Here is a 15,320-nt window from a genome sequence, read left to right as displayed (position 1 = left end):
TTTCCGCGGCAAGGACTCTTATTCTTGATTTAAGATCCCGACATTGTTGGTCGTACCATGGTTTATTGGTACGTTTCTTTTTCCGTTTTAAAACTCGAATTGATTTAAGTGAAAGGTCAGCTGTTGTCTTGATGATGTTGTTAAAATCTTCAACATCATTTTCTGCTTGGTTGTTAGTGTAGGGTTTTGATAAGAACTGATGTATGTCGTTTCGTATTTGTGGTAAATTAAGTGCCTCCTGAAATTTTTCACAAGAAGTTTCATCCCAAATATATTTTTTTGGACAAGCATGAGTTTTTTCTTCAATTTCGTATCTAAAATTTGAATGGATTGTTTTGAGGGAGACTGAGATTTGACAGTGATCGGATATCCAAGTTGGGTCGTGAACTTTGAAATACTGTACTAATGGGAGACTGGTTATACAATAATCTACCGTGCTTGTACCATTGTATCTTATACATGTGCTTTTTCTTGGGAGATCTCCAATAATTCTTCCATTTGTCATAATCATATTTGCTGCTGAGCATAAATCAATTAAATCCCTACCGTATCTATTACTGATATTGTCTGTATTAAGTCGGGGTTTTAAGTGAATTTTAAAAGCATTTTCATCAAATCCATCAAAGAGCTGTTCTTGTAGGTTAGATGTTCTAGAATTTAAATCACCAAGGATAAGAATATGACCCATGTTATTGAATTTTGCTATGTCAACAGTTAAATCTTCAAATAAAGTGTTCTTTTTTAATGCAAATAATAGGGAATTTTCAGGGGGGAGATATAAACATCCTAGAATTACATCTTTATCGAATCCAAAGAAAGTCTTGTCCAATTTGCAACAAATAATATCAGAATTGTTACTTTGTAATTTCGTTATCCCTTTCGTGAGCTTTTGCTTGAAAGGAGAACTACCCCACCCGAATTTCTCTTAGAACGTTTCCTAAGTTTTCTATCGCTATGGAAATAATGATAGCCATCTATATGAAAATTATCATTTGGTTTCAACCAAGTTTCTTGAATACAAACTATATCAAACTTACTTATGCTATCTAGAAAATCTACTTCTACACACTTTTTACTAAAACTACCTTGAACATTCCAACTAGTTAGGCGCAAGGCCGTGTCAAATGCCATGTACACAAAGGAAAAAAGTAAACATGAAAAGAGCAATTACATATATTGTTGATCACATATAGGTTTGGCAAAATGTTTACGTATAAATGAGTACCTTTACTTGATATTGAATCAGTTGGCGGGTGCTGGTATCATCATGTACCATTAAATGGTGTTTAGCAGTCCTTTCAGTTTGTATGCCAAGGTCATAATGTCCTCATGTGGTGCGCTAGGACGACGTCTCCACTCTCCGGCTGTATAGTTGTCAGAACGCCAGGATCGTGTTGGTCTGCCTCGGTCGCGGTACTGCTGTGGTCTGTTGTCCTGTCCTGGTCGGGACTGGGATGATGAAGGGGTGTCATCTCCCTGCTGGCTTCTCATGTGTTGATTCCGGGTTTCGCTGTTGTGGCCAAGGTGTGTGTTCTCCAGGGACCAGATGGTACGTTTGACGTCTGCCACTAGAAGACTCGTCCCTGTGATGTCATCTAGGTGGATACCATCGCGTTTGTAGAGCTGCCTTGATACTGACAGCTTCTTGTGACTTACGTACAGGATTTTCTCGTCATCCTTGTACATTTGCATGACAGATTGGTTGTAACTTTTTATGTTTTTGTTCAGTGTTGACTCTGGGTCATGGCCTCTTGGCAGAACTTGTGACAACTGTGGCGTTTGGGAACGACGTTTTGGCATGTGAGACAAGTTCTTCCGTTTTCTGCAGACAGTCTTGTACAGAAGAATCGTCATGTCGGGAGTTGTCTAAGTCGTTTGATCCAACGTATGGCATATGATGTCCCCGGATCATCAACTGCTTCTAGCTTCTTCGTGGCAATGGATATTGTGGATGACTGGTCTTTGTGTGTTGAACGATTGGGGAACATTCTAGAGACGTTTACGGCTTTCCATATGGAGTCCGTGTACACCCTGATTTCTGTCGATCTCTCATGCTCTGTTGGAGTTTGTTGCCGTTCCTGTGACATAACTGGTTGGGTTGGTTCAACGTCTGAGTTGATTTCTTGTGTATTTGGCTGTATTGTTGCATGATTAGCATGATTGCCTGGGTTCATTTTTACAGTCTCTGCATACGTTCTCATCTTTGAGATGGATTGTGAGAGCTGAATGGAGTCCGTCACTTCCTGTAGTTTTACAATCTGTTGTTGTTGTGTTTCAACAAGGCATCTAAGAGATTCACACTGGGCTGTGAGGGTGGCGATTTCTTCATTATGGCGGCTGTTCACACTCTTGCTTTCATTTGCATGCCTTGTCTTTTCTTCGTCCAGCTGTTTTGTCAGCTCACGGGTACCAAAGACCAAAACGACAATGCTACACAGCTTCCCCAACTCAATTCTTACCGGTCCGAGGCATGATTCCAAACGCTCCGAGGGATGATTCCAACCGGTCCGAGGCATTTCCAACCGGTCCGAGATACATTTCCTTACGTGCCGCGGTAGAATTCTAACCGCTCTACGATACATTTCCTTACGTGCTGCGGTAGAATTCCAACCACTCCGCGCCCGTGAGAATTTCCTACCCTACGCGCTGCCCTGCGTTCCTCGACAGAATTTTCTGCCCTACGCGCTGCCCTGCGTTCCTCGACAGAATTCCTTTCGCGCTACGGCACGGCACAGTCCCCTGTCCCCCACGCTAATACAGTGGACGGTCCCAGATGGGTCAAGGGTCACGCGTGTCGAATGTGAACTGCGAAAATATAAACTTTCGTCGCCGTGTGTCATAGGCATATTTGCTGTTGTTGCAACAACCGTGACAGCAATAAAACCGGCTTGGCTCTGTTTAAATTATGATATTAAAGTTCAAGAGACCTCAAACCTGACACTGTCAGTACTACAGACTATAGTATATATATCATATGAGTTGGCGGTGTACTTGACGGGATCGGTACGGGGGCATCCTTCTCTTCCTCAGCTAGCTCTCCTTTTATATAACGTTATACTATAGCTTGCATTTTGTTTCTGTGTTATTTCAGATTCTTAACCTGAAATAAACGGACCTGTCTCGCAGGACAATCCTACGATGGCAAAAGTTCAAGTTGGCCACGGTTTCTTTTAGTCCTTTCAGCATATCGCATGGTCGAGTTATATATTTGATGAAAGTTCATACATGGACAACACAGACTACTAGTAACAGATAGCATTTCTATAACATTCGATTTCATTCATGGCTGGGGCTATAACAGGATTTTTCCGTGACTGAACAAGAATATCTTTTGTATTATCGACCGTATGTTTCTGTCAATGAATTTTATGGCCAATATCTAATGTGCATATTACACAACATTGTTTTGTGGTGAACGTGTGTGTGTGTGCTGGTAGCAATGTTGAGTCCACGACAGGCAGATTTCTAGAGGGGTCAACGCCCACTATATCGTCCTTTCAGTCGATCTACTGACACGGGAGGGGCAAAAAGGAATATCTAACGCCAATTGTCCGTCGATTGTAGTTGATATTGTAGTTGATATTGACAATCAGGGCTTTCTTTTAGTTTGTACGCACGTATTTTTAGAGACGGTGATAGTCAGAACGAAGCACTGAAAAACACGACCTGACTGGCTGTTCACATTCACAACACGAGTGACCCTTGACCCACCTGGGATCGTCCACTGTATGAGCGTGGGGGACGGGGCTGTGCCGTGGTACGGTAGCGCGAAAGGAATTCTGTCGAGGAACGCAGGGCAGCGCGTAGGGCAGGAAATTCTCACTGGCGCGGAGTGGTTGGAATTCTACCGCAGCACGTAAGGAAATGTATCGCAGAGCGGTTAGAATTCTACCGCGGCACGTAAGGAAATGTATCTCGGACCGGTTGGAAATGCCTCGGACCGGTTGGAATCATGCCTCGGAGCGTTTGGAATCATGCCTCGGACCGGTAAGAATTGAGTTGGGGAAGCTGTGTAGCACTGTCGTTTTGGTCTTTGGTACACGGGAGACGGTTTTCAATTCTTTTTCAAATTCGCCCTTTTGTTTTAGCCTCCGTTGCAGTCCTTTTCCCCGCAGCGTGCTTTTTTTTTCAATTTTTTTTTGGGGGGGGGGGGGGGCGCCACGTATCTGCTTGGGATCCCGTATCCGCCGTACCTCTGTGTCCGCTATAGACCCTGTGTCCGCTGCTGGGACACAGCAGCGGACACAGGGTCTATAGCGGACACAGAGGCACGGCGGATACGGGATCCCAAGCAGATACGTGGCGCCCCCCCCCCCCCCCCCCAAAAAAAATTGAAAAAAAAAGCACGCTGCGGGGAAAAGGACTGCAACGGAGGCTACTTTTGTTTATCTTGCTCAGTTTTCAGCGCCTTCAAGTCTGTTTGCAGATTGTTGACGAGATCAACAAGATCCGTGTAGTGTTTTTGAATGTCTCTTGTAATGTGCTCGTCTGTAGATGGATCTTTCACATAGCTAGATGGTGTTCGATTCTCCTCAGTGTCCATGACATGATTACTCAAGTTCAGAGGTGAATGAGGAGTGGTCGGGATCCTGAAGGGGCTGATAAAGTTCTCAACAGCTTTTCTGAATCTGTTTTTCTTCATTGGTGTGCCTGTAGGAGCCTTGAGAGGGGTTTCGTCTGAAAGATCGGTGATCTCGGAAGAATTGTTCTCAGTATTAGAAGATAATAGAGTCTTTATGGCTGCTGAGCTACTTCCGGTATCGTGGTTTTGATTTCCGGTGGCGTGGGTTTGGCTTGTGTCGCCATTTTGACGAGTGTTGTCAAGTTTCCTCGACTTTTTTCTTCAAAGTGGGAAATATTTTATCAGTCCACCCCAGGAAAGCTGATCCTTGGATACAGATTGTCCCGTTTTTCCAGAAGTGGATCGACAGCACACATGTCTTCTGAGATTGTCCATCTTTCGTTTCTGTTCCCGTGATGATCAAGATGTCTTCTTTGTCACCTTCTCTCCACTCTACTTTCTGTCCATTTTGTTTCCCGTACTCCTCATTGTAACGCAACTTACACACTTTCACCCACACAGGAACTCTGTCAGGAGTCGTGTGCACCGTCTTTAGTAGCTTTTCCTACAAGCTTTTATTTCATTGTGCTAAAAGATCCTAAAAGGCTACGCAAATATTATCCCCTCAGATTTTTCATTCTTTGCACGTATTTGCACACACGCCCCTTCGACTTAATGATCATGATTAACTTTGGTCACGTAGTTCTCACTGTTGACGCCGTAGACACCTATTGTACAGGTGCTACCTTTGTTCCTAATGTCAGACAGGGTGGCGCGGTTCATACTCCATTACTTGCAAGGACTGATAATAATCACAACAGTTTTAACCTACCAAAAATATAACATATTAAGAAAGAAAAACATCGATCCTAAGTCCATTATAGAATTAACTGTTTGTTCCCTACGATCACAAACGTTCGTGTTTTCTCGTGTTCTACACCCACTTATGACCGATGTATGGTAGCTAGAATTAGTTCTCTTGAAGGTGCCAACTTCCGATTACCATGTCAGTACCCCGTGGAATAGACGGATAGGCATTTTATATGGGAAAGAAATAGAAATCACTGAAGCTATATCTATCTCAGCATTGTTTCAATGTGCAAAGAAGTTACGTTAAAAAAATCCAGAAACTGAGAATATCCGAGAACACGTTTACCTATGACTACAAAGAAATTTCAGAAAAACAGTCACCATTTTAATCTTCTCTTTTTATCATTTTGAAGAGCCTCCGATACCCCTAACCTAAAAAAATACTGAGCAGGTTTTTCCTGTACAATATGATAAAGATAACTATCCAATAAACAGTAACTTGCCTGTGAAGGTCTTATCACAGATGACGACTGTTTAGAGCCATCAATACATATTCAAATACCAACTCACCCGGGGTAACCCTGGGTAGATGGCATCCCAGTGGAACTTTATAAATATTTTTGCTATGTATTCAAAACCCCTATGTGGAATGGCATTATTTACTCATATTCACAATCTGTATTTTGTCCAATCTCCAAAAGCTAGATATTATCTCTTTACTTTAAATTTGAAGAAGTGGGAAAAAGACACACATGAATTAACATGTAAAATACATAAATGTCCCTTCCTTCCTGAAATTTACTGTGACACTTTCTTATCAAACGCAGATATCCACAGCCTCAACACAAGACAAAGCAATTATCTATTGCCAATTGATGAAAAATCTACCCAACGACAATTTGCTATCATACATGTATACATGCAGGGGTTCAAAGGTTTGGAACAACTTGGATAAGATATTAAAGTTGAGTTTCTTATTTCCTATTTTCAATAGTCATATTTAGCCTATTTTTTCATGATACATTAGATGTGGATATGAGAATGAATGCATTTTGTCAAATAATGAATGAAATTTGAAATTTAGTGCCATTAGTTCTGAGTTCGTTTATGATGGATTGATACAAGCAGCCTCTAAGTGAGCTCATATCTACAAGCATGTTAAATGCACATTTGTGACACCAGTACCAAACTTTGGATTTCTTGTTATGTTATTTCTGCATCCAGGGCCGACAGGAAAAGGTCATATTCGTACACTCGTATAGGTTGTGCGATATATTCGTACACTCGTAGGGTTTCCTACAAGTTTTCCAACAAGGTCTTCCTATCCAATGGGTAGATGGTGGCTTGAAGTCTTAGGCTGTCATATCCTGTGGATGTAACCGATATTTGAATTGAAATGTCGACCCTTGCTTGTGTAGACAGAATCGTAGTCAACCATGCATGGAGAGGAAAGAAAAATAATTCTTTTTACTTTCTTTTTTTCAGACGCTACTAATGCCAGACGCTCTTTTTTTAAGCAATACTAATATGACAAAAAGATTTTTCCTCTATCTATGGTCCTTAACGGATGGCTAGCAAAACCTTGTATAACTCAGTTGAAAATGGTCGTCTTAACCTTGTTAATCTCTTTGCCTTTGCTCTCGCCCTTTAGGCCTCCTGGATACCAAACTTGCATTTTAACCCAGACAAGTTTAGGGCTTCTTTACTGCATATGCACCCCTCCATTGGAACTACCATTTTCCCAACATAAGTCTGCACAAGACCGCACACGTCTATTGTTACCAGAAATCTTACATGCTTGGGACGGATATCAAATTGAGTACAAACCTCCCCAACCCCTGCTGAGACCAGATAAGTTTTTCATTATGCCATTTATGGATGAATGTAAAGCCCATAGTCTTTCATTCTTTTGTTATTAGACTGTATGATATATCTAAAATGATTTTTTGGATATTGATGGTCTGTAATATATTGAACAAGAATGGCGTATAATGAATATGGTCCTGTGTGTAACAATGTTGTTTATGTACTGTTACTTCAATACCAACAAGCTGGAAATCAAGATCAATAAGAATTTGTATAGCTATTTTCTTGCGCCCGAAAATTTCATTGGTATTTCACATTATGTATAAATGTCCTTGCTGCACCTCTTTGATACCCCTATTTCCTTGAAAAATAGCTTATGCTTCAATCTTCTTTACTATTGTCCCTGTGACCAGTTATTTTCAATACAGACTCCTCAAGACTTTGTTCACTAATAGGTTATTACATATTCGGAAATGTGTTGACAGCCCACTATGGTCATTTTGCCTAGAGGAAGCTTAAGAAACATATTAACATGTATTCTGGGATCAACACCACGTAATTTATTCTTAAGACAACGTGAAAACCCTATCCTTTGAGAAATAAAGGAAAAAAACTTAAATATATTTGATATCTTTTCAATTCTATATCGAATACGGTCATCTCTTTGAAGGGGTAGATGGAGAAGCACCGATCAAAATGTTATCTTCAGGTTGTTCGACCCATGTTTACTTTATGGTCATATCTGATGTGTATCTAGTTTCATAAAGTTTCTAATTTGGATGATTCACTTATCATTATTTTACTACTACTTTGAGTCAATGCAAAAAAATGCATGGTGACGGAAAGAGAAAACAGAAGAGCTCAATATGATATCCAACACGATTGGCCTCGAAGTGAACGACGGAACTGAGACCCAAGTACTACCAAACAACAAGCCCATCATGATCAATGGAAAACCACTGGAACCGCTTGCGGTCTAGGTTTACCCTCCCGGGAGTGGATTTTAATCTCATGTTCTGTGGCATGAGTTCAACTTTAAGATAGACCGGGGAACTTAACTTGTTCATGATACATTAGATGTGGAGATCCGAATGGAAATATTTTGTCATATAATGAATTAAATTTGATATTTAATGCCATTAGTTCTGAGTTTATCTATGACAGATTGATACCAGCAGCCTCTGAGTGAGTTCATCTGCATGTTCAATGCAGATTTGTCGAACCAGGACCAAACTAGATTTCTCGTTGTGTTATTTGCGCATGCAGGGGCGACAGGGAAAAGCAAAGTCGCGTTGAAATCGTAAGTCAAAACATTAACTTAACAATGCCTGGATTAATTCCTACATTCGTACCATTTCCAACAAGTTTTTATTTGGTTGTACTGAAAAGGCTACTCAAAGATCATCCCCTCAGATTTTTCACTGTATGCAGGTATTTGCGCTCAAACCCTTATAATTTAACATTAGTCACGTAGTTTTCACTGTTGACGCCATAGACACCTATTGTACAGGTGCTATCTTTGTTCTTATAAGGTCTATAAGGTCAGACTGGGTGGTGCGGTTTATACCTCATTACTTGCAAGCACAGATAATAATCACAGTTCAACAGTTTTAACTTGGCAGGTCATCTCTATTCAACTCTATAAGACGTCAGCATTTGCACCCTTAAAGATGTAGTCTAAAGAGCATGAAGTGGTTAGACCTAACCGATGTAAATGCCTGAATGATAACGTTATAAATAGCTTGCGCTTGTAGGTCGCTAATTTTTGTAAACAACGAAATACGGTTCAGATGTCCGTACTGTAAAGTCCAAAAGTTTGTCCTTGCTTTAGTATTCTAGTCCTAACACCATCATGTGCGGTACCGTCTCAAGATCTATTTATTTATCATCATTTGGTGTCAGAATAAAACTAAAGAATAAAATAGCGGACAGAAGAAAAATGTGCTTCTCGGCAAAGCGCGTCGCATGGTCGTCCAAGCTGCAGACAGGCTGAGTCTCGCCAGAGGACGCATCATGTAATGTAAGTATCGCTTCAGCTAAATTTCAGCAACTTCGCGTTTTACGGATTGTGGGGAGAACAAATCAACCTCCTTGGGCAGAGCGTGTCGAGGTCTGTACAAGTCATAACGGCATTTGATGAATGCGTCTTCAGTACAAAAAATTGCGCACGTTGTGTACAAATTATGAGACATGACACCCTGTTCTGCCACAGGCGGTAGGCAAAGGTATTGTCGTTGAATAGCTTCTGTAGCCGAACTCTGTCTGAGCGAGCCCCGTAGGGCACGTGCTAATGTAAGATACAGTCGGATCTTTAAGCAAACGTACGTGACCGTTTAGTTCACGGTCTGTTAGTCCCCTCACACATCGACCATTGACAGGCTACCTGTGATCTTTTGCATAAAACAATGAAATAAACAGGAAAGGACATAATACGTAATAGCTTAAAAGAAGCACCTGGACAGGAGTTATAGAATTGATGAATAGAAGAATAGACGAAATCATTTCCATAGAAATGTCTTATAGAGCTTCACTCCACATGACAGTCATGGAGGGGATTTTAATCTCATGTTCTGTGGCATGAATTCAGCCTTAAGATAGACCAGGGAACTTTATTATTTCATGATAGTATTGATACATTAGATGTGGATATCAGAATGGAGACATTATGTTATAACGGGGGTTGCCCTAACTTATGACGCGCCCTATACATGTTGTGGATTTTTAGTGATCTTATTATGCATAAGTACGCCGTGTTTGTGTCCACTGACTGTGCTCATAAGGAAGGTAAGTAAAGCAAGTTCATGCACATAATTGTTATTTGCGCATTCAAAACATAACGTTATGTGTACATATTCATTTCTTGTTTCGTCGAGAATAGTATTTTGACAATAATGATGGCAACGCTGAGTAGAGGGTCACTGCGTAGCTAGACGGCCCGGTGTCACAGGGATCTCGCACCCCTCGTGAATTTGAACCCCCCGGGTCGAAATCACTAGTGAATTTGCACCCCCCGGTGCGAAGTCCCTGGCGATTTCGCACCCCTCTGGTGATCTCGCACCCCTAGGGGTGCAAAATCGCTAGGGATTTCGCACCCCCCAAATCAATTTGTTAGCCCCATACTATAGTATGTGTTCTGTTACGACATTCATAATTCACAGTGGCTACTATCAGATGCTATCTTTTTAACAAATTGAATGTGAATAATAGTAAATGAACGTTGGCTGAAGTGGTAACGAAGTGGGTCACTGAACTGGAGTCATGGTCGTGTGTTCAAATCCTGGTGGCGATATTCTTTTATTTTATGTCATAGCTTTTAACATTAAATAACTAATAATTCTTCCTCAGAAATATCATGCTTTCATTTTTCCGACGGGACCAGGCTTCAATAATTTTTTTTTCTAACCCTATTTAACACCCGTCAACTATTCAATATGTGATATAATTTTGTATGATAAAATGTTATTCAAGTCTCTAAAATAATTTTAAAAACCAATTAAGGAAGAATATTACAAGGAATCATCGTGCACAGAGAGTCACCATCATCGCGCTGTGCTGAAATATTAGTAGCGTTACATTAGTCCAGGGCATGGGTTCCCGGAGTCTTTAAGATGTTTGTTCTGTCAGACACAGTAACTTGTAATTCTCTCGATTACCACGTTAAACTTTGGCTTTATTATATTAAAATGCAGTTTTAAATATAATTGCTGCACAGACAGAGCACCTTTCGAAATATTTGGGGGGTTGAAAATCCCTAGGGGGGTTCGAGGAGGGGATGCGAGATCCCTAGCTGGGGGGTGCAAGATCGCTAGCGATTTCGCATCGGGGGTGCGAGATCCCTAGTGATTTCGCACCGGGGGTTCAAAATCAGGGGGGTGCGAAATCGCTGGGACACCGGCACCTAAATATACGACCTGTGCCAAGCAGATACACAACTACCATACACATAAGAAATATAACTTCATAAAACACAAAAAATGGGTCTTTACGTGTTTGTTAAGAAGAAAACCGACCAAAGAAAACAACGTAAACATCGCTGCCGTCTGGTTACGTTGTTCTCCCGCCATTTTTTTGGCTGCGATGGTGGCGGACGGCGATTCAACGCACAGCTTTGTAACGCTCTTACATGTGATTGGTACCGTCTATAGAAAGGAAACTGAATACAGAGATGGTGAAGATATTTCCCAATAAGTAGTATTGTTGATGTAAGCGGTTTCGTTTTTTTCCTAATGATTTTGTAAGTTGGGTCGCATGCGAGACGTACGTTTGGCCGCGCGCACAGTGCGTAGTTTCCTATTTTCCGTGAAAACATGAGCTGGGATGCGCTGGATATAGCCCTTCTCACATGACGTGAGAAGTGCACACAGTCAAAATTTTCCGGTCAAAAGAAAGCTAGAATATAGCAGACTTCAAGCCTTATTTACATTTCCCTAAGCCTCCGATGCAGACTCAACCCGGCTGTTTTCTTTTTCAAGTTATTGTTTTTATACTATTATATATTTTTTTTCTATTGCTAGAACTAAATCAGAAGGTACATTCGTGAAAACGTCTCATAGCGTTTGCCGCTTGTAACGCGGAGCGTGAAGGGCCCATGAACATTATGAATACATTTCTTGTCCAGGTATGTTCTTTAGTGTATGTGTTCAAAATTCATTCATTAAGACATGACCATTCTCTGGCAAGCAGCAATGGAGCGCCGTGAGTTCGAGCGCGTAAAAATGTCATAAGTTAGGGCAACCCCCGTTATAGTGAATCAAATTTGAAATTTAGTGCCATTAATTCTGAGTTCGCTTATCAGCGAAGACGTAGACTTTTCTTAGAACATTTTTCTTTGAATTTATATCTTAGATAAAAATTCTGTGCCAAAGAAGAGTCATAACAACCATAAAATATATCTAGAGGCTTCTAGTCACATATGTGTGAGGAAAAACAACTTGCAATTGGTCAGAGAAAAATATTCTTATCCTTTATTATTCTTGCACACAGAATGATATTCTTTCTGGAAGATAACTTTTCTAGGACAAAGAAAAAACAAGAATGCCATTTTTTGTAGTGTAAGAGTCGTAAAAAAATAACGTCTCCACCTAGCCTCCAGGCAATCAGCTCGAACTTTGAATGACCTGTACTACAGTTGAGAGCTCGGCAATTCACTTTGACAAAACAATTCTTCCGTCCTGCTTTGGTGCAGAATTGCCCCCAACAGCAGATATAAACGTCCTTACTTACGGGTTAGTTATTCTATAATGTTGCGAGTAATTTCATAGCCTCCTTAGCAGGCTTTCGGACTTTGTTTTCTTTTAAATTTAACTTATATTGTTTCTTACTATGTGTTGCTTTCTGAAGCGGGTTGGGGACTCAAGAATGCCCTGACCACAAATATGCCTAACTCCATGTCGTCTGCAACCGTCGCCACCTCGCGGTGTCGGTGTGGCATAATGGTTAGGTCATAATGTCTGGCTCAGAACAAATAAGTCCCATGCAGGTTCGATACTCTTGGGACATTCATAACATTCCGGTGGTGTTTGATATGTGACCAAAACGTTTTAGGGAAAAATGTACAAATGGAGTTTACATATTTGCGATAAACTTGCCTTGTAGTCTACTGACTTGCGCTTGGTTGTACCGCGCCGTAATTGAAGTAAAGCACGTTATTAGATTGATACACATCATTCTCTATTGTTCAAGAATGCTTTGCCTCTTGCCTTGCCTGACCTCGATAGGCTCCGTCCCGGGGCTTAAAACGACTGAAGCTGCACGTGCTTGGCTGAACAACGTCATAATTGGGTAAAACACGTGGAAGGTTGACACAAATCGTTTTTCACTGGCATAATCACTGCTTAACTTCAAGTAAATGGTGATATGATGATGGCTTCGAGTGACATGACCATGACCCTCAGGTGACCAGCATCAGGCGGTTACACCTTTCATATTTCGACCCACATTGTTCTGATGTCTTATGCAACCGTCGCCACCGTCGGTGTGGCGCAAGAGTGTCTGGCCCAGAACAAATCCGTCCCGAGCCGATATTATGACATGTCTTGGGACTTTCCTAACACGACGGAGGAGTGACGCCCACCGAGACTCTCAGGTAATCTGTCTAAAGCTTTTAAAGCGTGCCCAAAACACACGCACGCAGATTTGGTGTGCCAAGACCTGCACATTTGCCACAGTGAGAGTCGTAAAAAACGTCACCACCTAGCCTCCAGGTCACTATCTATTCGAACTTTGAATGCCCTGTCTATACTTAAGTCGAAAGCTCAGCAAATTCACTCTGATTTAGAAAAAAAATCAAATTCCTCTGTCCTGTTTTGGAACAAAATAGCCATGACTAGCCTAACATGTACATGTGTTCCAACAGTCAATATAAACGTCACTACTTACTGGTTAGTTATTCTATACAGTTGAGAGTAATTTCAAAGCCTTTGTATATTTTCTTACTATACGCTGCTTACTGAAATGGTTGGGATCTGTTAAAACCCGGGAAGAACCAGGAATGATATACATTCAGAAAACAGCACATAACACTCTGTAAGTCTATGAAAAAAGCTCAGTCCGTGAACTTGCTAAGGAAGCTATAGCTCGAAATCTCTAATTCATTGTATGAGTCCAAGGGGATAGAAAATTATTCTACCATCATCCATATATAGGGACATTTTGATCATATAGCTGTGATAAAATAAAACCAACGTTACTGACCTGAGCGGTACAAAAATGCAGGCGATGCATATCCAACGTGAGCTTACGTGACTGCAAGTAACTTCCACAGGTGCAACGGCATCAAACCTTGTCAAACTACAGAAGGCACATAGTAGCGCTACATGGGCACTCATCGAGGGTAGTTATAGGACACTCTAACTAAGAAAAAAGGCAGATGCTGGACGGAAAGAGACGCCAGTGCACTTGGCTTTACATATCTATTCCAAACCTTTGGGGTGGAGGTCGGGATCGCGCGCCCTGCGCATGACTGATTATCCACTTATAGCCCACGTCATTTCCCTCGAGGATACGTTTGAATCCGACCCAAGTTAGGTGTGATCAAGTCTAATTACCCTTAGTGAAATGTTTTTCTATGAGCGTTTTAACTAGAAGTCGTGGGTAATACAATGTTGAACAATAAAGTCATTTACTTCACTTCTTAACTTCCGTCAGTCCAAGAGCTGTCTACCGATCAAAAGTCATAACTATAAATTGTACAGAACATGAAATACCAAAACCAGGAGGTCAGCTGCAGTACTGGTAGTAAACCGTTAGGGGCTCATAAGCGAAGTCGTTTTGCTGACACCTACATGTACCAACGTACCAAATATTACAAAGATCCACTGACAGCCTTTCCAGTTTATATGCTGTCCTCACACAAACTGCACCGAAAACAAATCATTAAACTTTCTTGGCGAAAGTAGGATTATCCTTTAGTATATGGCTACATCTAAATCAAGACACAAGACTATGTGGTATATCAATAGCGAGCTGGATCTACGCTTGGCTGAACCGCGTCATAATTTGGTAAAGCAGGTGGTTAGGTTGATACACATCATTCTCAATTGTTCAAGAATGCTTTGCCTCTTGCCCAGTGACCTGTATTAGGTGGTTTATATACCCAAGGAGGTGATATACCCCTGATAGGCCGAGTCTGTTCTTTGCATGACAAGGTCCTGACCCCGAAAGGTTCCGCCCCGAGGCTTAACACTACTGAAGCTGCACGTGCGCTTGGCTGAACAACGTCATAATTGGGTAAAGCACGTGGAAGATTGACACAAATCGTTTTTTATTGCTTAGCTTCAACTAAATGGTGATATGATGATGACCTCAGGTGACATGACCATGACCCTAAGGTGACCAGCATCAGGTGGTTACATATTTCGACCACCATTGTTCTGATATGTACAAACTAATATGATGATTTAGGCAAAACAGACCTACCGACGCTAACAACTAAGAAAATTCCTGACCGCAAATATGCTGCACTTCATGTCTGCAACCGTCGCCACCTCGCGGCGTCGGTGTGGCGTCATAGTAAGAGCGTCTGGCTCAGAACAAATAGGTCCCGGGTTGATATAATGACATGTCTTAGAAGGTTGGACTTTTCCAACACGACGGAGGAGTGACGTCCACCAAGACTCTCAGATTATCTGTCTAAAGTGTGCCC

General features: G+C 41.4%; 1 pseudogene; it reads right to left on the bottom strand.

The window, feature by feature from the left end:
- Window positions 1-727: 727 nt before the first annotated feature.
- On the bottom strand, window positions 728-2,389 carry LOC136431248 (uncharacterized; annotated as a pseudogene).
- Window positions 2,390-15,320: the final 12,931 nt, after the last annotated feature.

Source organism: Branchiostoma lanceolatum, chromosome 3 (assembly GCF_035083965.1).
Source record: "Branchiostoma lanceolatum isolate klBraLanc5 chromosome 3, klBraLanc5.hap2, whole genome shotgun sequence".
NCBI classification, from domain to species: Eukaryota; Metazoa; Chordata; class Leptocardii; order Amphioxiformes; family Branchiostomatidae; genus Branchiostoma; species Branchiostoma lanceolatum.
This window is presented reverse-complemented; position numbering and strand designations above follow the sequence as displayed.